The 20987-nt window shown below is 38.6% G+C and overlaps 1 protein-coding gene across 3 annotated transcripts in view; it reads right to left on the bottom strand.

The window, feature by feature from the left end:
* LOC148329589 (zinc finger protein 516-like) overlaps positions 1 to 20576 on the bottom strand; it is a 47612-nt gene extending 27036 nt beyond the window's left edge. For 2 of the 3 annotated variants that reach the window (XM_088306434.1, XM_088306432.1), the window contains exon 1: positions 20322 to 20576. The gene's annotated coding sequence lies outside the window, so the exon portion shown is untranslated. Of the gene's footprint in view, positions 1 to 19652; positions 19705 to 20321 lie in introns of those variants that run through there. The other variant, XM_088306433.1, reaches the window with a different exon arrangement.
* Positions 20577 to 20987: the final 411 nt, after the last annotated feature.

Genomic DNA, 20987 nt, shown 5'->3' with positions numbered 1-20987 from the left:
CATAAAGGTTCCGATACAATACAGCATGCTTTGCGGCTCTAAGGAGTGGAAATGGCATTCAATATGCATGTTTTGTGTCAATTATAGTTCTTCAATTCAAAAGTTATTGTTTCGTTATTTGCGAGTATGCTATTCAGATTTCTGTGGTGGAATAATTTTAGTTTTGATGTGACACAGTCATCCAGGATAATAAACTTGCAAATGCCCCTCTCTACCTTGAGAGCGCCAAAATACAAATAATATGACATTTAATAACGTGAAGCGGCTGAGGTTAGAACAAATCAGTGTCAATTGTTAAATTTAGCTTTTGTGGCTTTTAAACAGGTGTTTTGTATCAAATTATGAAACCTCTACCTCCGAGGGTGATTATTTTTATGAATACGGACAAAAGTGTAAGGACAGACGGGGGCCCACGTTGCAAACGAACAATGTGGAATGGTCCGGCAAAGTTGCGTAATACGTGTCTATCTGTAACATACCGTACCTCATACACCTAATTAAAAGTCTCCATAGTAACTTGAATGTTCTGTCACTTGAAAAACACCAATCTTATCTTCAAGAAGGGCGTATGGGATATTGTATACTGTAGGCTGGTACATGATCCGTTTCTAAATGCTAAATATAAATTGACACCTGATTTAGATTCTGGTCTAAAATTAATCAAACTTCCATCTTGAATGCTGCATGAGTGAAACCTGGGAAGTTACAAATGCAAATTGCAACGTTCGACAGCAGCAAGACAGTCAATTACAAACACAAAAAGAAAATGTGTCCGATGACCACGTGAAGATAGTATTTGCTTTTTCTGAAGAAAGTCTGATACGTGATGGTGTTCTGATTGAGTCTAATCCATCTCAGATAAGTGCTGTGTCTGGAAAAAAAAAACGTAATTGTACAAAATGTTGAAGCCACTGATCGGCACGCATACAAACTCCTGCTGTCCTTCAATTGTTCATTCTAATTCAGCATATGACTGAGCCCACCCACAGTAGAGAGCACACTCTCAATATGTTATCACTCTGGGCATTAGTGGAGCCTATCCCAGCTGTCTTCAGGCAGTAGGCGGGATACACCCTGGACTGGTAGCCAGCTAATCACAGGGCAAACATAAATGAACGGCCATCCACACTCACACTCACACCTAGGGTCAATTCAGAGTGCCATGCACGTTATTGGAATGTGGAAGGAAACCGGAGTACCCGGAGGAAACCCGCACAGGCACGTGAAGAATATGCAAACTTCACACAGGAAGGCCGGAGCCGGAATCGAACTGTACACCTCTGCACTGTGAGGCAATCGCGCTAACCAGTCGCCCTTTCTCTTTCCAAATACATTTATAATAAAGCTTGCATTAATAAAATTTGAAAAAAGTGAAGGCGAAATGCTAAAAACAGTTTTCCCATAATTCCACAGGGTGCTGACTTGAGCACACATTTCAAGGCATTAAAGATGCATTAATTTCGATTACACAAATTACTCTGTAAGCCAGATCAACATCTGCAGCTGCCACATCAATCGAAGAGCTGCTTTTTTGAGTTATCTACTAGATTTCTATAATCTATACTGGCAACTCAATGATATGGCTAATACAGTATTTCAATTCAGACATGAACTTTTTCAGAGCAGCCCTTACTAAAGAAGAGCAGTCTTGACAAGAGATTGAGACAAGACCAAGGCTGCATTTATCAAAAATAAATAAATAAATACAATCACAATTACGTTTGCAATATTGATGACAGGAGCTTCAAATTTGCTTCATGAACCAACTGTAATATTTTTTTGACTTGTCTAGACGGCACTCTCTGTTCAACATTAGGCTGGAAGTACACTAAATTGCCATTTGTAAAAAAAAACTTGATTGTAGGGTAAACCTTGATCTATGAAAATTTGGTGGTATATGTAACAGGCCAAGACCTACAAAAAAGCCTCTTGGACACAGATGCTAAACATAACAGGAAGTCCACCATTTTGAATTGACTGAAATTCAGTCACCTTGACTACAAAAGCTGCTGTAACTTGACCCATGTGATCATTTAGTGTCAAAACTTCACACATTTATAAGAGACAAGGCCTAAAGACAGCTACTAACTTATTTTTTCATATTGATAGCGCCATTCCTGGCTAAAAGAAACAAGTTTTATATTTTGACATTTTATTCCAAGCGTTTAACCATATTTACGTCATATTTGTTCGGAAGAGTGTTTAGGCCTTCAGATGTTGCGACACAATGATTGTGAATTTTGGAAAAGCTGTTGCCATGGCAACACTCTATATAGAAAGAAAACAACAGTACTTTTGCGGGTCTTAACATTGGATTAACATGGATCAAAATGGATCAACAATGCCCCCTACAAATTTTTGTGGCAATGCATTTTTTGCCAAGAAAAGTGACACTAATTTTGATGGTCTTTATATTCGTCAAAACATTTGAAACTTGGACATCCTGAAATCATAGTAACCCCACGCAAGCACTGGGAGAAGATGTAAATTCCACACAGGAAGGCCGAAGCCGGAATCAAACGCACAACCTCCGCTCTGTGAGGCCATCGTGCTAACCAGTCGGCCACTGTGCCACCCTGAAACTTGGCCAATAAATCACTATTTTACAAAAGTCATATTTTATCGAAACATCTTTTACAAAAGTCATATTTTATCGAAACATCTTTTAATCTGATGTACATTTCCTTTTCAGAAAATTATTATTCCATTGTGCCAGTACCCAAACATTGCCAGGACTGCAAGGGCCCTTTATAGCTGCTCGCAGCTCTAGTTTGCTTTTGACACTTGAATCTCACAAGCACATACATTTATTCTTCTATACTAAGTAGTGTGCAACCAAGGCAAGATTTACTTGTCTATTGGTAAAATGTGGGTGGAAAGGAGTGTTTTATTTTGTAGAGCTGAAAGGCTTTGTGCTCTGTGACAGAGGTCAGTTGTAAAGTGGTTCTTTCCTGCTCTGTGGTAACTTTCAACAAGTACCGTAGGGTTACGTTGCATTTTTTTTCTTCACTTGAATAATACATGTGATAATAACAAGTTTTGCAATAGTTAATATTGCCTAACAGTTTCCAAATTTGGCTGCAAGATCTGAAACCTGACAGTCACCTTGAAAGCCTAATAAAATAAGGCAGCCTCTATGTGGGGATTTTTTGTAACTATAATTAATAGCTAGTTATAGGAACACACAATTCAAATTTCAAAAATTGCATCTGATTCCCTGAAAAAGTTGAAATCGATTATGTGTGAAAATAATGCACACCCTGTATGCTGCTGTCTTGGTTATTTTTGAGCAGTTGACGTAATCCCTGTGACATGTTACGTGCTGTGGACTAGACAAGTGGTCTCCAAAAGTGCCTTTCTCCGTTACATCCGTCTATGATTGTGACACTGTTGGGGCATATCAAGATGCTAACTGTCTCCGTCGCATAACGCTAATTTTGGACCCAAAATCAATCAAAATGAGTGGGAAAAGGATAAAACTACTTGGAAAGTTTCATTGCAATGGAAAAAAGACCCAATGGTTACTTAACACAAGAGCCAATGCATTTCACAGTATGTATACATCACAAAAGGTGATTCCCACGCACCAAGCCCGCACTGCACAAAATACGATGAGCGGCTCTCCAATGAGTCAAAGAAGCCTTCAAAACTGATTCGTCAACAAATGTAAGTGCCTTGAGAGTGGACCACTGCACTAGACCGGTCATTTTGGACTTGTTTCCTGGACTATTGTGTTTTAAAAAGCTTTGAGGTGCTGTCAAGTATTCCCATAATTGAGATTGAACTCGGAACCATCAGATTTCATTTTTACCTACAGAGAGAAACAAAAGACGGCAGCCAACCTGAGAGCCTCCAATGCGGCTCATATGAAAACTACGTCCGAAAGGCTGTTTTACAATTTGCAAAAATGTATGTACACACATAAGCGTATCATCGGTGTAGGCTGAAAATGTTAGAATGACCTTGATACTTAATTAGCTTCACTTTTTTCAGGGACTCAGATTCTATTGCTATTTGCACTTTTAATGTTCATACAGCTACACAAGTGGACATATTCTAGCCATGGGAAAATTAACTGTACTTTCCTTAATTATTTTAAGTTGCTGCATTTCTTCTGAATGGGGCAGTTTCAGGTTTCTCATCTAGTTGGTGGGTCGAATGGGCCCCAGCTTTTCTGTGGATTTTTCTTTCACCGGTAGGGGTGCTCTATAGTTCAGAAAATTAATTAATAAAATTAATAAATAAATTAATGTTAGTTTTTTTTTTCTTGGGTCCATTCTGTTTTAATCAGCAAAGTTGTTGTCGTGTTAAAAGGCACCGTTTTAATAATATGTTTATGTACCTTTATGTGCATTCACAGTAAAATCGTTATGTAAATGCAGCAAACAATTTTTTTTTTCAACATAGAAAACTGCGGCTTATAACTTGGAGCAGCTTGGATATCGTGTTTTTTTTTGTTTTCTCCCCCCAAAACGAGCTTATATACAGGTGCGCCTTAAAGCCTTTTTTTTTTTTTTTTTTTTTTTTTTTTTTTTTTTTTTTTAATGTCATCTTGGCCAAATAGTCCCTTTAACATTGATGGGAGAAAATGCAGACAGCCAGTTTTGACATCAAACGACCATAATTTAAGGTTACTTCACCCATTCCCATTTATGGCATGAAGGTGCATATGTGACAGACTTAAGCCAATGGGAGAACCACACTGTCGAAAAGCAAATGGATTTTGGTTATTTCCTAATAACTGAGGCCTTTATATTAAAGACCAACATTTTATGTTCTGTACAAGAACACAGTGACCAAAACATTAAATAAAAAATGCACCACTACAACGATGTGTGAATGCTTTATATTCACTCAAGTGCTTTCTTTTAAACCGTAAGCATTTGCAAAAATAAATAGCATGGTTAACTAATTAGCTCATAAAAACTTCCAAAAATGTTTCAGATACGGAAATTAGGGCTGGGCGATAAACCGAAAATTTACCGTTACCGAAATTTATTACAATAACCGACATCATTTTGCCCATGTCGGTAAATTCGGTGTTTAAAAAAAAAATCCGACTTGGGGTCGAGTCGCACCATGGATCCCTGTTTGAGCCTGACTGTGCATACATAGACGACAAGTGGCGACTGCGCACCAGAGTACTCGAGACAGCACATTTTCCCGATGATGCACACTTGTTTATTTGGCTTGCTTTGACTTTTTTTTCGTTTTATTCAGCATTTTGTTTACTGGCCACAATATCTCCTTTGCACATGGCATTATTTATATTGTTTACAAGAGACCTTTACACAAATCTAAGCCTTTGCACATGGCATCTTGGTGCAATCTATTTGCAGAAAAAGATTTTGCGGGAGGTGCCCTTTTTCTCCTATTCTTTGTGACATTGTTGAAGTCATGCAAAGCAAGCTATTAGAAATGTTGATACTAATGATTTTTGTACTTTTATTTTTCATTGGAAGTAATGTGTACAAGTTGGTCAATAAAAAAAGCAGTTATTAAGCATTTCCTGCATTTATTTTGATTTTGGTCCACGGGGAAGTATTTATCGTGCATTTATCGTTATCGAGGTAAATATGCTCAATTTATGTGATATTGATTAGAGGTCATATCGCCCAGCCCGAACGGAAATACAATACAACTTTACTGGTATATGATAAAACAACTGTGAAAATAAATAGTGTTTCAGTTAACGGTGCTTGATTTCAATCTAAATTGAAATTCTTTTGACTCAATGTCAGACTGTCCGCTCCTCTCAGAACTCTCGTTACTATCTCCCTCCTGTGCGCTACTCTTCTCTGCTGTCCTCCATCCATCTGCAGCCCCAAACAACCTCAGCAAGACCTAAATCAGTCTCTGTGAAGTGTAATTAAAATGATGACCTCAACACTACCCACCAGTCTTGCACACTCTCGCACTAATGGAACCATTTTAGTTTGCTCGTCATTGGGGCAAGACGGCCCAACCATCAGTGAGGACATATACTCACATGCATACATATATATAGTTCCCAGCGATACCCGGTTGCCAGCCTATCGCAGGGTACACATAGACGGACAACCATTCACGCTTACACTCATACCTAGGGGCAATTTAGAGTGTTCCGTCAACCTACCATGCATGTTTGATATATATATATATATATATATATAGGTGATTAATCCAAAAAAAATTAACTCAGTAAAATATTTGATCTCAGTTAACTCAGTTTGATTTACTGAAAAAATAATTTGCAAATATTGTGCCATATTAGCTGTCTTTAGCACATCTCAGAACAAAACACTGAGTTTAAGTTACCACTGGGCCTTGCAAACCAACACTGCTGGAGTGTGGCGCTGGTGGGCAGTTATGAGAAATGTTTAGAAAATAAATGTCTGCAAAGATTTCTCCATTTAGATCGTATTCAAGAATCCAAGAAAGCTATTAAACAGTCTTTGAATTAAATATACTTCATATTTGGTGATTTTGCATCAATTCCAAGATATTATTCAAGTAAATCTCTCTTTGCAAAAAATAGTAGTTGAAAAATGTGATTAATCATGATTAATCATGGAATTTTATGTGATTAATGAGTTAAAACAATGTATCACTTGACGGCACTATATATATATACATATATATATATATATATATATGTATATATATATATATATATATATATATATATATATAGTTAAAGTTCCTGCCAAATACGATTTGTCAGAATTTTTTACACTTGTATAGTAGCCAACTGGCTCAACTCACAAGTTGTAGTCAAATGATTTCAATGGAACTCATCACATATTTTTGTTTTATGGAAATGATAACAGAAATAAATGAGCCATTGTATAAATCATGATGTCACTCTTTCTAAAAAAATACTGGAAACCAAAAAATATTTGCTCTTTCCATTTAATTTCAAATGTTAAATTTAGGTGGGTATCTTAAAATTGTAGTAGAGGGCAAATGTTGCATCAGTCATGTTTATGTTGTATCCCCTGGTGAGACACTTCCAACGGGACTTACTTACTGTAAAACAGCCTTGCAGAAAAATAATCATTAAATGAGCCAAGCAGCCACTCATCCACCACACAGATGACAGACCCTTTTAAACACGAAATAAGTGCTGCAGAATTTTACTATGTCATTCTCTCCATATTGCACTAGCAATATAATTTACACACGCATTGACTTGAAGGGCAAAGTGCAGTCTAACGGAGCGAATGGTTGGAATTTTCTCTCTTTTGGTACGCGTATGAGGCACAGGTAGAAAGGAGCGTTTGTGCCGTTGTGGGAGTGAACACAGCTGATGTACTTCATGGCCAATGAAAGCCGCCGGACTCTCCCCCTTTAAATTCAGCGCAGAAGAGACAAACACAGTCTTTGAAATTACAGAGGCAGAAATAGACTCAGTGGAGTCCATGCAGATCAAAACATCCAAAGTATGTAGTACTAAGTACAATAAGTGGTTTATAAGGGACTACAAGCAACTCCATTTGCGGATGAAGCAATAGTGTAGAGGCTCAGTCCAAAAAATATGCCTTTGACATCGACATGATGCAAATGTTCCCTAACCATAGGTTGATCCAAATAAATTTGTCTGAAGATACAAGTGAAATCATATTTTGTATAGGATCTAAACAAAGTTTTTCAGAAATGGTTGCCCATATGACAAAAAGCCTCTGTAACTGCTTTAATGGGAAATTTGGTGTCAAAAGTTTACATTTATAAAATGGGCTACAAGTTTTATAATTTTTTATTTTTTTTCCCCTTTGGGTGGCAATTGGGGCTTAACTATGCACATGTCACATTGAGACCACCGAGGACACGCTGGAATGTCTGCATGTCTTCTGGGAATGCTTTGGCATCACCTGGAAGAGCAGGAACAAGTGACTGGGGACAAAGAAGTCTGGGCTTCCCTGCAAAAGCTGCTGCACCCACAATTTCACCCCGGAGGACTGATGGATGGACAGACGGACAGATGGAGTCATGGTAGTAAATAGATTGTTTATGGCAATTTTTATTAAACGAAACAAATGAATATTTTACTCTAACTGATGACATTAGCAACGCATATCAGTGAAGCGCAGACTCAGTCTGCCTATTTTTTGATCAAATTCACCAAAATCACATTATACCACCTACACCACAACTTAGACCTGATTTTAGCAGGTCAAATGTCTAGTCTACTTTCTCTCAGCAAAGGGGCGTGTAAATGAAACCGTCCCCCGCATGGCGCAGTGTGATCTGCCAAATTCCCAACCATGGCAAACAAGACTTGTCTTAGCACAAAAATGAAGCCGTGCTAGTTTTTCTGCCGAGCACACACGCACCTAATAGGAAAATAGAGCCCGTAGATCAGGGGTCTCAAACTCGCGGCCCGCGGGCCATTTGCGGCCCGCGGGATGATAGTTTGCGGCCCCCGCCTTATTATGAAAGTTTAATGTTCGTGCGGCCCGCGAATTTGATATGACTGGCACTTTACAGTGTAAAGTTATAAAGCTTTAATTACAGTGTAATTAAAGCTTTATAACTACAGAAGTAGGCCTACTCATCCCAGAACTATGGTTTATGCTTAGGATCTCTGCTATTTGACAAGATTTTGATTTGATTGACAGGAGACCCATGCGCGAACAGGATGTGCAGTCTGACGGAGCTTTCGATGACAGCAGCATGAGCTAAGAAGCAGTTTTATGTATTGCCTTCCTTAAAAAAATTAGTTTGTGTGTTGATCGGGTAACCAATTAATCTCCAAATTTGAACTACAAAAATGTTAAAAATTCTATTTATTTAAATAGACCAATGGAAATAAGACGAAATTACATTTTGACCTTTTTTCCTGTTTGGCCATTTTAAATGGCGCACTGACCAGACAGTTCTCCTATTTTTGCCATCCTAGTTCCTCAGTATTGACTCAGAAATGTCTACATCAGTCTAGTATACGGATATATTGTAAAGTAGCACTTTCCAGACATACTTCAACATAATGAAGGGGAAAAAAGAAGAAACCCTGACTTGTTAGGACAATTCAAAAGTCAATTTTGTAGTCAATGACATTGGGAAATGCAGAGAAGAAAACAACCCAAGTTGTCATCATCAAAGTTATTTACTATGGTGTGGGTTTTTTTGGAATTGGTTTTGTTGGCTATCCTCTTAAGATTTTTGTGAACATGAATACAGATCTTACCGTTGCTTTGTATCATCAGCAAGGTACACAATAATGCCACTTTTCCATTAGCCCCAAATAGTACCACAACACACTACCCCACTCAGCTCGGCACCAAATCACACGGCCTCCTACGTTGCTTTCCCAAATTAACAGGCACTGCGTTCAACTGAACTATGCAAGCCTGCGCTGCATAGTGCACATTCACACTCGCAGGCGTGGTCCTGCTGTAAAATTTCTTGAGCGAGCCTCCACTATTTTTGCGGCAATTCAAAACATGAATTGCTGTTGCACAATGTGGCGACATGAAGTGCAGCCCATCAAATGCACAGGAGCGTTCACGTAATTTATTTACGGGTTCACGACAGCGAGACACAGCCAGCCGCCGTCAAGAGAAAAATACAATATATACAGTTGACACATTATGTGTTTTATATAAATACTGAACCCTATTTACAATTTCAGATGTACTATGCAGTAGTGCATTACTGAATTAAACCAGGTGCAGGCAAAGGTCGCAAAAAACGATTCAGGGAATTTATTTTATTTTATTTTTGTCACATTAATGCTGTTGATAAAATTGTGATTGGAAGAAGCGTGTGTGGCAGCGTAAATTTCGGCTGCACACACAACAGCGTCACTCTGCTTGTGAGTTTTATGTGTAGATTTTTTTTTCTATTCAAAAAGTCAAACATTTGTGCAAAGTTAATCAGAGGAGTAGGTGGCTGCTGTGAGAATTGTGATTGGAAGAGGCGTGTGTGTATGCAGGACTTCCAGCTTACATCAGACAGCTTTATAATTGCTGCCAAGGAGGAGACACCAAGTTTTATGTGGGGTCTTGGGGCATTTTCAGCCAATCGTAACCTTTAAATCATTCTGAAGTACAACAATGAGTTATGCACAAAGCCAATAAAATTTTTATATAGCGCGAGAAGCACAGCACTGATCCGTTCGCTCAATTTTGACCTTGATTGTTCGTACCTCAACTTCCACCGTATTTAACTATGCTTCAAACAATTCACTCTAGAGATATATAGAAATATTTACAAAATCAAAATAAAAAAACTTATTGTGTTACCTTCATATTTAATGTTATGAAAGCCACATTTAAAAAATTATCACACTGGTATCATAATGTCTGATATTTCTCAAAAATCAACCCCAATCAAAATTTTAAATTATTTTACGAGCTATGATTAATTTATTGGAGCCAAACACAGTTACCTCCATACAAGCGAATGGAAGAGACCAACTACATGTCCTCAACCAGCCAAGGCTTCTTCTAGTGTTTTTTTTTGTCAATGAGAAGAATGTGCTTCTTCTACATATTGTGCCAATTGGCACTCAGCACTGCCACCTGCTGGCAGCAGCACTGTACTATCTGGGTTCCACCATGCACTTTGGAGCACTTTTCTTGCTGACCAACAAGACTAGTCAGTAATTGAACAAAAAAGCATGTATATTGGTGATAGAAAGTGTGTGAGGGCAAGCAGTTGTAAGTGCCTATGTCACAGTGTCTACATAGTTGCTTGAGCCACATAAGGAGCAATGCCTCCGCAGACGGCTTTCTCACCTTGCTCATGCATTTGAACAGGAAATAGGCAAATTCAACTATTTTAATAATGAAAAAATTGACATTATTGGATGGAAAAAGAAAATCAATGGAAAACCACAGACCACAGAACTGAAATGGAAAATAATTATATGTAAACACAATTGTTTTTTTTCTCTGCACATACAGGGGAGAGGTGGCTTTGTCTGCCCTGACCATATGTCCCTGCTCGACAATACTTTGAAATCACAGATTTCCATCCATCCATCCATTATCTAGACCACTAATCCACACAAGGGTCGCGGGCGTGCTAAAGCCTATCCCGGGCTGTAGGCAGGAACCGGTTGCCAGCCAATCGCAGGGTACACATCGACGGACAACCATCCACGCTCACACTCATACCTAGGGGCAATTTAGAGTGTTCAGTCAACCTACCATGCATGTTTTTGGAACGTGAAAGGAAACCGGAGTACCCGGAGAAAACCCACGCAGTCACGGGGAGAACATACAAACTCCACACAGGATTCCATTAGTACAAAACCTTGTGGGCAAAGCTGTACGCTGGGATGCTTTTTTGGCGAGTGCTGTCTAATTGCCCCAACCCCTACCGTACCCCATATTAGTAGGTGTTTGTTTTGGAATTGTCGGGTCACTCATTAGCCATGTAATGTTTCCAACTGCACTACAATAATATACAGGTAAAGTGGATAATTTTGCACCAATCATGATATCAGGAAATGCATAAACATTCCTACCTGTCTCAACTAGACGAGAGCCAGGAGGGGGAGGAGTAGAAAGAGGGGAGCTGGGGGTAAGTGAGGAGCATTTTGCTGGCATCGGGTCAAAACCTGCTATGTCACAATTAAAATTCATATGTTTTCACAGAGGCAGGAGGGTGGATAACTGGTTAGCACATCTGCCTCACAGGTCAAAGGTTGTGGGTTCAAATCTAATGTAATGTCTAGAGTTTGCATGTGCTTCCCATGCCTGCGTGGATTTTCACCAGGTACTCCGGTTTCCTCCCACATTCCAAAAACATGCATGGTAGGTTTATTGATGACTCAAAATTGTGAGTGTGTGTCTATTTATGTCCTGTGATTGGCTGGCAACCATTTCAGGCTGTACTCTGCCTCTAACCCAAAGACAACTGGGTTAGGCTCCAGCACAGTTCAGAGAATGGATGAATAGATATTTTTCGCCAATTTATAATATTGGCCAGTCCACACCCTTGTGTGATATTTTCACAAATTGTTGACTAATATTAAGTTTGAAAATCGTTGATGATGCAATCTTAATGGTTGAACAAACTTGCTGGGTTTATTTTTTGGACCCCTCAAAAGAGGGGGTTGTGACGTCAACAAAGCTTTGAGTAGACATGATGACAGAGAAGGTAATTTTATTTTATTTTAGAATATTGATTAATGAGGAAAAAAAATCGCTGCAGTAAAAAGGGCATTTTTTTCATCCGGGGCAAAACGGCAGGTGCTTGAGGGGTTATGTGTGTGTACGTGTGTGTGCGCGCGTGTACTTGTGTGTGTGTGTGTGCCTTTCAACAATGTGTTAATTCAGCAGTATGTTGTACATTTAGATAAAATATTAAAAAGAACCGCAAGAAAAACTAAAGTTATTTTTTTTGTTTTGTTTTGGAAAACACCTAATTTATGAAAGAAAATTGACAAAAAGACAACATTAGCAAGACAACCAAACTCAGCACTCAACTTAACTCTTATTTTTGCACGAAAAGGAAGAAGAAAAATTAAAACTTTTAATCATTTAGGCGTATGTGCTCATTGACAAAAAAAAGTCAGGGAAAAATATAAGACAATATTGACATAAAAAAAGATGTGGTCATTTCCAGTGGGCCTTGCCTAGGGCTTTCTCTCCCCAGCGATCATCCTCACATCTGGATACAATGTGGGAACAGGGCACTGAGGCCAAGGGGATAGCTGAAGGGAGGGTGTAAGTGTGCTGGGGAATTCTTTAGAAAAGATTTAAGAGCCAGTGGAAAAGGTGGTGGTGCTGATGGTGGATGTGGGGTTGTGTGTGCCGCAGTGGAGGTGAGGGGGCGGGGGGCGGTTGGTCTACTAAAAGGCTCCCTGTCTTTGGTCTCGTCTTTCCTGTGTAGTTGACTGCAAGGCCCCCAAGCTACAGACAGACAGGCAGCTGGGAACTGGGGTGAGCAAAAAGCAACCCCGAAAACACAATCTGGGAGCTAAAATACAGCTTTTGTACATGTGGTAGCAGAGGAAACAACATCAGATATAATAGGCAGCTGATGATTTACATGTTTGATTTCCTTGATCATCAAGTAAAAGTGTACACCAAGCGCTGTGAGCAACATCGCTTTCTTCTTTGTTATTAAAGACTGACATGAAAAAAAAATGCTGATAATTTTTGTTTGCAGATACAATTAGTCTTAATGCATCTATATTTAGACAAGACCTTTCACCACCAAAACACGAGTCAAAAAGCTGATTGTAAGTGCTAATGAGAAAACATGAGAGACAAATGAAATAAGAGTGAATATGTTATTTCCAGCCTTGAGTATTATTATTAGCATAATGTATATCATTGTCTAGATAGAATGAAAAATATGTACTGTTAATCCAAATTATTTAATAGTAATATATTTTTTTCTGTTCCTGTACAATGGAATGGCTGGATGAGGTCCAATCTTTTTGTTCACATGCTCTCCCATTACAAATGCACTCATGCATGCACACATTCACTCAAAAGCATCATGGCAAGGTTACGCTGACATCAGGGGCTAACGATTAGTTCTTCCGTGGACTGAATGATTAGCTGCAGTAGCCTGGAGACATTTCCAGCTTGTTTCCCTAACTTAGTCAGACAGACAACATCATTGGCCTTCAATCTGCACTACAATCACCCTCATACGAGCCTAAATAAACGAGAATTGACTGAAGGATTATGGCAAAAGACAGTGTGGCGTTTGCTCTATTTTGTTTTTTATCAAGTGATTCTCATATTTAAATAGAGTGACTATAGTAATAGTAAGAGAAGTTGTCAAAGTATAGGAGCATGCATGCAAACGTGTATGAAAAGGTAATATCAAGATATTTAAATACAATGTAACTGCAAGATATTGACTTTTTATTGCTGAAATTTGCTAAATTGAAAAGTATCCCTTTTAACAGTTTTTTTTTAAATTGATCTTTCATTTTGCAGCAATCTGTAATCCAAGGTTGAGGTCATAACTGTTTCTAATACTTTTGTGAGGTAACTGGGATACATCATAATCACAGTTAGCCTTCAACATTTTCCATTCATGTTACATTTACAATATTACTAATTCCTCTCCCAACCGACTGTATCTGTGAAGTTCAGAGTAAACAGAGGCAAAAAAAAAACACAGCAAAATGGGCAATGGTAACCTCACTTTTGACACTTAACTATATCATCATCTCAGACACAATACCATTTGTAGAAGATAACACCATAGGGAAACCTCGTTTGTTGATTTGTTTAATTAGGGTCATTTATTGATCGTTTAAAAATGTCAAGTGTGTTTATCAACTGCAACAAAGCAGCAGATGCTAAAAAGAGGGAGCCTCTCTGCTTAAGAATCTGTTCCTCCAACCCCCACTCGCCCTTAATGCCCTCTGGGCTGCTGTGCGTTTGGATTAAGTTTAGGTCCCGTCCCACCATGTCACATCCCAAAGCAGACCCACCGTCACTGTTCAAATCATATGGACCCCACTTATTGAACAACAAAAAACATTGCATGATCTAATGAGTTAGCAAATGTGTCAAATATCCATGGGATCACAGGTACTAAAGATATAACTTAATTAATATTTAATTATAACTTAATGTTCATTTTGTGAAGATAATAAAGGGAAAATATACTTACTATAATTTTTCATCTAACGCATTGTTCGAGCTTGTTTTAGTGTATATAAATAAATGACAATTCATTTGTGATCAGAAGAGTCAGTGCTTTCAGATTCATTATCTTGATAACGGGTTTAAATGACAGAATTGGAATGAGTTTGTATGTGTGCATCCGTGCATTTGCAAGGCAGTGGATCAATTGTGCAAGTCTACTACAGTGACATCTGGACTGGATGAGGAGTGCTGTTCCTTCCCCTGGTTGCTCTCCCCTTCTATCTCTCTCTTTCAATCCCTGATCACAGCCACGTGGTTCTCCCCCAGCTAATCTTATTTCTCTTCTTTAATCCTGCAGCAACCACCGCAACAATGCCATGGGCTGGTCATGGAGGCAGAAATCTATTAACTATGATCACAATGTCAACTAAAACTGATTAGCACTGTTAATTAGTCCTTTACATTCAAATGACTGCTCCGAGGTCACAAATGTTATTTCACTGGACGATAAATAATGTAAATGACAGGAAATCAACAGTACTGGATAATGCAGATTGAATAACACTAAAGGTCAATGGTTATAGCTGGCACGTAAGATTGTTGTTTTCTTTTTTAAAATGTCATTTTATACAATCCAAAACATATTATTCTGTACTTGTTGACAAAGAGCCCTAAATCTTCTTGCAGCACAACAAAGACTCATCCTTTGAAGCTGTCCCAACGTAAAACAAACAGAACACAATAAATAGGGTTGATACTTGGGAATTCCCATTAGAATATTATCTGCTCAGTTAGGGCCACCTCCTCCTTGTTAAGGAGTGGAAAAAGTGTGCGAGCCAGGCGAGTTATTCCAGTGGGGTTATTTGTACAGTAAAGAAGTGTTCAAACAGCAAATATATCAAATGCACACCTACACTAAGGTGCAGATGACACTGGAAAACAGCAGAAATCAAATAAGCATTGCTCACTTTAAACATATTTCTCTTTGATCAAAGGGTAACGAGACATCGTGGTAAAAGTACCACCATTAAGTAGGATAATAGCAAATGGCTGTTATGTTGCATAATTATCTTGCACTGGATGCAAATAAACCTGAATCAATGCAGTTGGCTACAGTAATGGGCCAGATGCTTACGTACGTTGTAAATGGTGCTCTGTTCAACGAAAACCAACAATGAGTAACTTTGCTAAAAAGCTGCAAATGTCATTTTTGGTCTCACTCATTTAACAATGACACATTGACCAAAAACACATTTTCAGAATGCGGCCCTATTTCATAATTGATGCTGTGGTTTATTGTTTTGCATTTAATTAGTCATGTTATACAACTGGGAATGTGTATAAAGCTGATAGGATAATGGAGCTTATTGGACACAAATAGAATTGCTAAAACACATTTGGGAATGAATAAACAACAATGCTATTATTCTTTTTTATTGGTTTTAATGAGTCATCCGTTTAAACTAATACCAAATACAATAATTGCAGCAAACGCTGGCATCATCCCTTTAAAAAAAGTATTTAGTAGCAAACTTCTCCAGTTGCACTTTTACTATGACAGTGAATGTAATCTCTTTTTTAATTAAAGACACTTCCAAAATAAATGTTATTTTTCTGTCTTTATGGCAAATGCAATTAATCTCTCACTGAGCCTCGCATCTATCTGTTTTTGTTGTTCATCAACCCCTTTGGGAAGTCCTCTGTTTTAGCTTCTAAATGCTACTCTAATTTCCCCAGATAATTGATAGCGTTATAACTCATCAAATAAACAATGGTGAGAATATGAACTATCCACTTTGTCTTCCCTCATGCATGTGATATGACTGAAATAAGCCAACTCATTGTTTGTTCAAACTAAGTTCATTTTCGTGGATTCCTTGCCCCAGTGTTTAAGATAATTCCAATGCAAACGTTCAACTTTTGGCCGCACTGACTAAACAATAGTAGTATTATCAACAGTTGAGACCAACACAACACATTCCTCTCTCCCCTCCCTGCCAGCAAGGGCGAAGACTAAAATGTCCCTGTGCCTGAATCCCCACAGCAGCACCTCCCCTGCCACATAAAAACTCCAAACCCTCTGCTGTAATATGCCTCGGATTATTACATCAATTTTGTGGACTCTAATTTAGCGGCAATGTGGCTTTACAATGTACACTACCTGACTACATTGATCCTTATGGAAAAGAGGGAGTTGTGATGGGGTGCATAGATGTGACCCAAATAAAGAGATTAACTATCCACCTGTTACTACAGTTTCCAAAACTTGCCAACTAGGAATGATGTAGGAAACAACACTACAGTATACAGCACATATATCACAAGGTGTAAGGTGGTAGGTGTATAAAATTTTCATTCCATGGCATGAAGCAGCGTTTCCCACGGAGGGCTCTTTTATTATTTAATCCAGGGTCTTGGTGTTTCTAGGCTAACACAGTGAGATTGCCCTTTAAAAGTGGAAAACACCACCATGCATGCAGAGAATCAATGCCATCACTGTCAAAGAGACAGCTGATCTTGTATCAAAATTGAGTCGAGAGAGCTGTGAGGTATTTATTTTCCGAATGTTGATGATGATATTGAAGTCAAGTTCAATTTATTTATAAAACCTTCATCACAGAAAGGGGTCCAAGGGCTTCTTTACCTGCCCACAGTTGACAAACATCAAACAGATCTTAAACCAAGGAAAGACAAAAAAAAACTGCCAGTGTAACAACTAGATAAGGACAATTGTGGTTTGAAGTTGTCTTTTTTTCTATATCCCTTGACATATTCTAATTGGTCTTGAACATAAATTAGGGGAAATTGTGCAAGCATGTTAACATCATTTAAGTGGATCTTGCCCAGCATTATTTCATTGTATTACAGCACACTTATTAACGGTTCTTCACTTATATCCGAATACCAGAGCATTTCAGTGCTGGCTAAATGTACCTGTAACAGGCTGCTGCACAATAGTTACAGCACATTAGCTTGGCAACTGGAAAACGTAACCCAATCTAAAAGTTAAATTTGTGAATGCAACAGTTCTGCATTATATGCAAAGCAAAATATATAGATGCTGTTTTTGCACACTGTATACCGAGTAAAAAGCTATAAATTAAATCAACATTGAGAGTTGTCTTGCTTTCAGTTTAGATTTGTCAACCAGACCTCATATACTGAATTCAGTCTTGTAATGTAATGGAGCACAAATACTACTTGATTGTATTTGATGATCATTTATCTGTTCCTAACTTTCTTTCCATCTCTTTTACGCTTATTCTACTAAATTTCCTTAAAAACGTATACTTTTACTCTGACAAAACAAAAGTGTTTGTTGTCGTAACGCTTGATATGCGGAGCACAAAGCAGAAGAATAGTGCTGCCTGCACTGGTGTGGTGGGGATACTGGTAGCAGGAGGTCATGAAAATGATACACATGTAATCAAAAAGTCTTTACAACGGTAGTGTGTCTCGCTCTCTGTCCTCTCTTTCCGACTTGAGGCCAGCAGATGCCAGCGGTGCTCATTAGCCAACACACAGAACTTTACTGACACCACTGAGGTAAACACAATAAACACAAACCAAATAAAAACAATCAATAGTCTATCCACTCACTTAAAAAAATTATTACTTATTTACACTTTCAAAATCTACTTTCAATATCTACCGTAGTTATATTTAATGTTAAAAAAGGACTTTTGATATTTAACCGCTGGTAATGTCAGACACTTTCAGACAATTAGTTACTAAGTTATATTCTGCAAGTTGACGTTAACTTTCACTAAATTGATGGGTTAAGATACGTGTACTTTTAATCAACCATCACTTTCTGGTACTTTACACAAGACAATGAAAATAGGGAAGGGGGTGGGGTGGGTGGGTGTATGAGATTTGATTAGGAGTAAAACATGCAAGTTATTGAACAATTCACAAAGCTTGGAAGAAAAATTCACACTAATAAGTCAAGAAAATCTTCAAAGGTCTTATGTTCGTATTGATGAAGGCGCAAGGTAGTAATGAGTAATGAAAACAGCAGTTAATGCTGCCATTCAGCAAAGGAGCTGCCTCTGTGGAATGTGAGGCTCCATTCATTCACATGGGTTAAACATGCATTTCTACCATCACAAAGCCCTGCCTTGTCCTCATTGTCACATTGACACATCAGTAAAACACTTTCTTGCACAAAAAAAGATATTAAGCATATAGGAAACGTTCAACAACAAAATACAGGGGCAAGAAGTATTTGCGTAAGTTTGTGGGTAAGTGGTGTGGGAGTATTGGGGGGGGGGCTAACTTTACAAAAGTCAAGTCTGTGGAAAAGATAGACTCATAACAGAGTTGAAAGGTCATGATAAGCACAGGGGATGTGGAGCGCATCAGCTCCTTACAAAAGACAAACAGTTCCACCGACAAAACCGGAATGTGTGTGTGTATATGACATAATAGTGGAAGACAACAAGCGTCATTCTGGTCCGCATCAAACATGAAGTTTAGTTCTTGAAAAAGTTAATTCCATACAAATAGTGACAATGGCTTTGATTTTTAGTCATTAGTCAACTTGTAGCCTCAAAAAGCTACAGTCAAACATGGATAAGTCCCTTTCTTTTGCTCGTCTAGTCAGCACACTGTCTAACAAGCACTGTTATGGTGGCACCTTCGAAAACAACACTGCAAGAGAACACTGTATGTCTATTGTCAATTTTTTACGGAATCACATTTAAGGATTTAAAATATCCCAATGGAGTCCTGTTTCACATTTTCCATTAAGCGTTGGTGACTAAACATGTCCAGTGTCATGACTGTCATTGACTCAGTCACCTTGGATACAATAAATCATAAATTACTGATGTGTCATGTGGCTGGTTGTTACATGATTACACAGTGAGAGCATCTGGCAGTTGATGAAAGAAAAAAATATCACATAGTGTGTGAGATCTACACGTAAGCCTGTCCACAAAGCTACAGCCTCCCTCTTCCTTTCCTCTTTCTCTTTTCAGTGAAGGAAATAAATAGCCTACTTCTCAGTTCTCACGCCATGAGCAGGTAAAATAGATCATAAATAAACACGGACATGTGAGGTTACTTGAATTGTTAAACATACCACAGCCGACATATACTTACCTAAAACTCAGATAAGTGACAGCAGTTTTGGTTTCGAGTGCGTGAATGTGCGTGTGTCATAAAGGCTATTCAACAAAAATTCCAGCAACATGAAAATCGGTCACGCCTAGATTCTTGATCACACTTGTTTGATAAACTGTAAAACAACATCCAGTGAGACTGCTGTGGCATGCGTGCACGCGCACACGCACATACGTGGACAATCTCTCTCTCTCTCTCTTTCTCTCTCCCCCTTGCTGTTTTACATAACTATTATGAAAAGTCTGCCCCCCGAGGGAGGATGGCTACATAAAGAGTATCTTTAATCGTTAAATAACTCTTTAGACCTTTGCACTTATTTTTAACTTGACCTAATGTGTCGGCTCCCTTCCGTAGGTATCCTCTATTGCTCCAAAAATATAATAACTAATCTTACCATATTTACAATGTAGAATATCATTATACGTATTGTTTGCTATTGTTCGTTGAGGTTCCAGTTTCCTATCAGTCAAGCATTCCTCAAAATGGCCCATTATCTCTATTGTAGTAAATGCACTTTTGTTTATAGGAAATGACTTGTTAAAAGGAAGCACACACACTCTTGGCGAAACATCAGGCTAATCTAACCGCAGCAGCGCAGCTTAACACACCATCAAAATAACAAATAAATATCTGCAGTCACTTCCTTACCAGTTGAAACACCGTTCAAGACCCCAGCATACGCACACACAAAAAGAGACCGGTGCACCGCTCCAAAAAGCATATGACAAGATCGAGTCCGGATCCAGCCAAGGTAAACATGGAATACAGTATTACGTGTCTTCCCTCGAGGCCATTTAAAGCCAGCTTGGTAGAAATCGAGCAAAATGATTATTATCTGTAGTGGATTCCTGTCTCCTTATGTTGGGGAAGAGTACAGGTTCCTCTCTCACTCTACTCTCTGAGTGTCTCTCTCTGGTCTCTGTCGTTTAACCGATGCTGCCTTCACAGACACCACGGAACGTACAACTTTTTGACCAAGAGTAAACGTGAGTGGCGTCGAAGATTACGGTTGGTTGTTTGAAGTTGACCGAAATTAATTGCAAACAGGGCAATGGCACCCTTTATGTGCTGGACGATAGAGTAATTTCAGGCATGAATGGCAAGTACTTCATCCCGTCTGCCCCCAATAACACATGAACTGTACCTAGTATCCATGTATTCATCCATCTACCCAGTAATCATGTATCCATCCATCTATATGTATGCAGGCTAGCTATTTAGCTGTTTTTAGACAGTAAATTGCAACTACAGTTGGCCGTGTGTGACACGTTTGCCGTGCATGAATTGTTGTCGAATCGTTTACTTGAATATGTC

Source organism: Idiotropiscis lumnitzeri, chromosome 10 (assembly GCF_059441095.1).
Source record: "Idiotropiscis lumnitzeri isolate Australia: NSW breed Sydney's pygmy pipehorse chromosome 10, RoL_Ilum_1.0, whole genome shotgun sequence".
Lineage (NCBI taxonomy): Eukaryota > Metazoa > Chordata > Actinopteri > Syngnathiformes > Syngnathidae > Idiotropiscis > Idiotropiscis lumnitzeri.
Note: the sequence above shows the minus strand (reverse complement) of the source record. Positions and strands in the feature narration are given on the sequence as shown.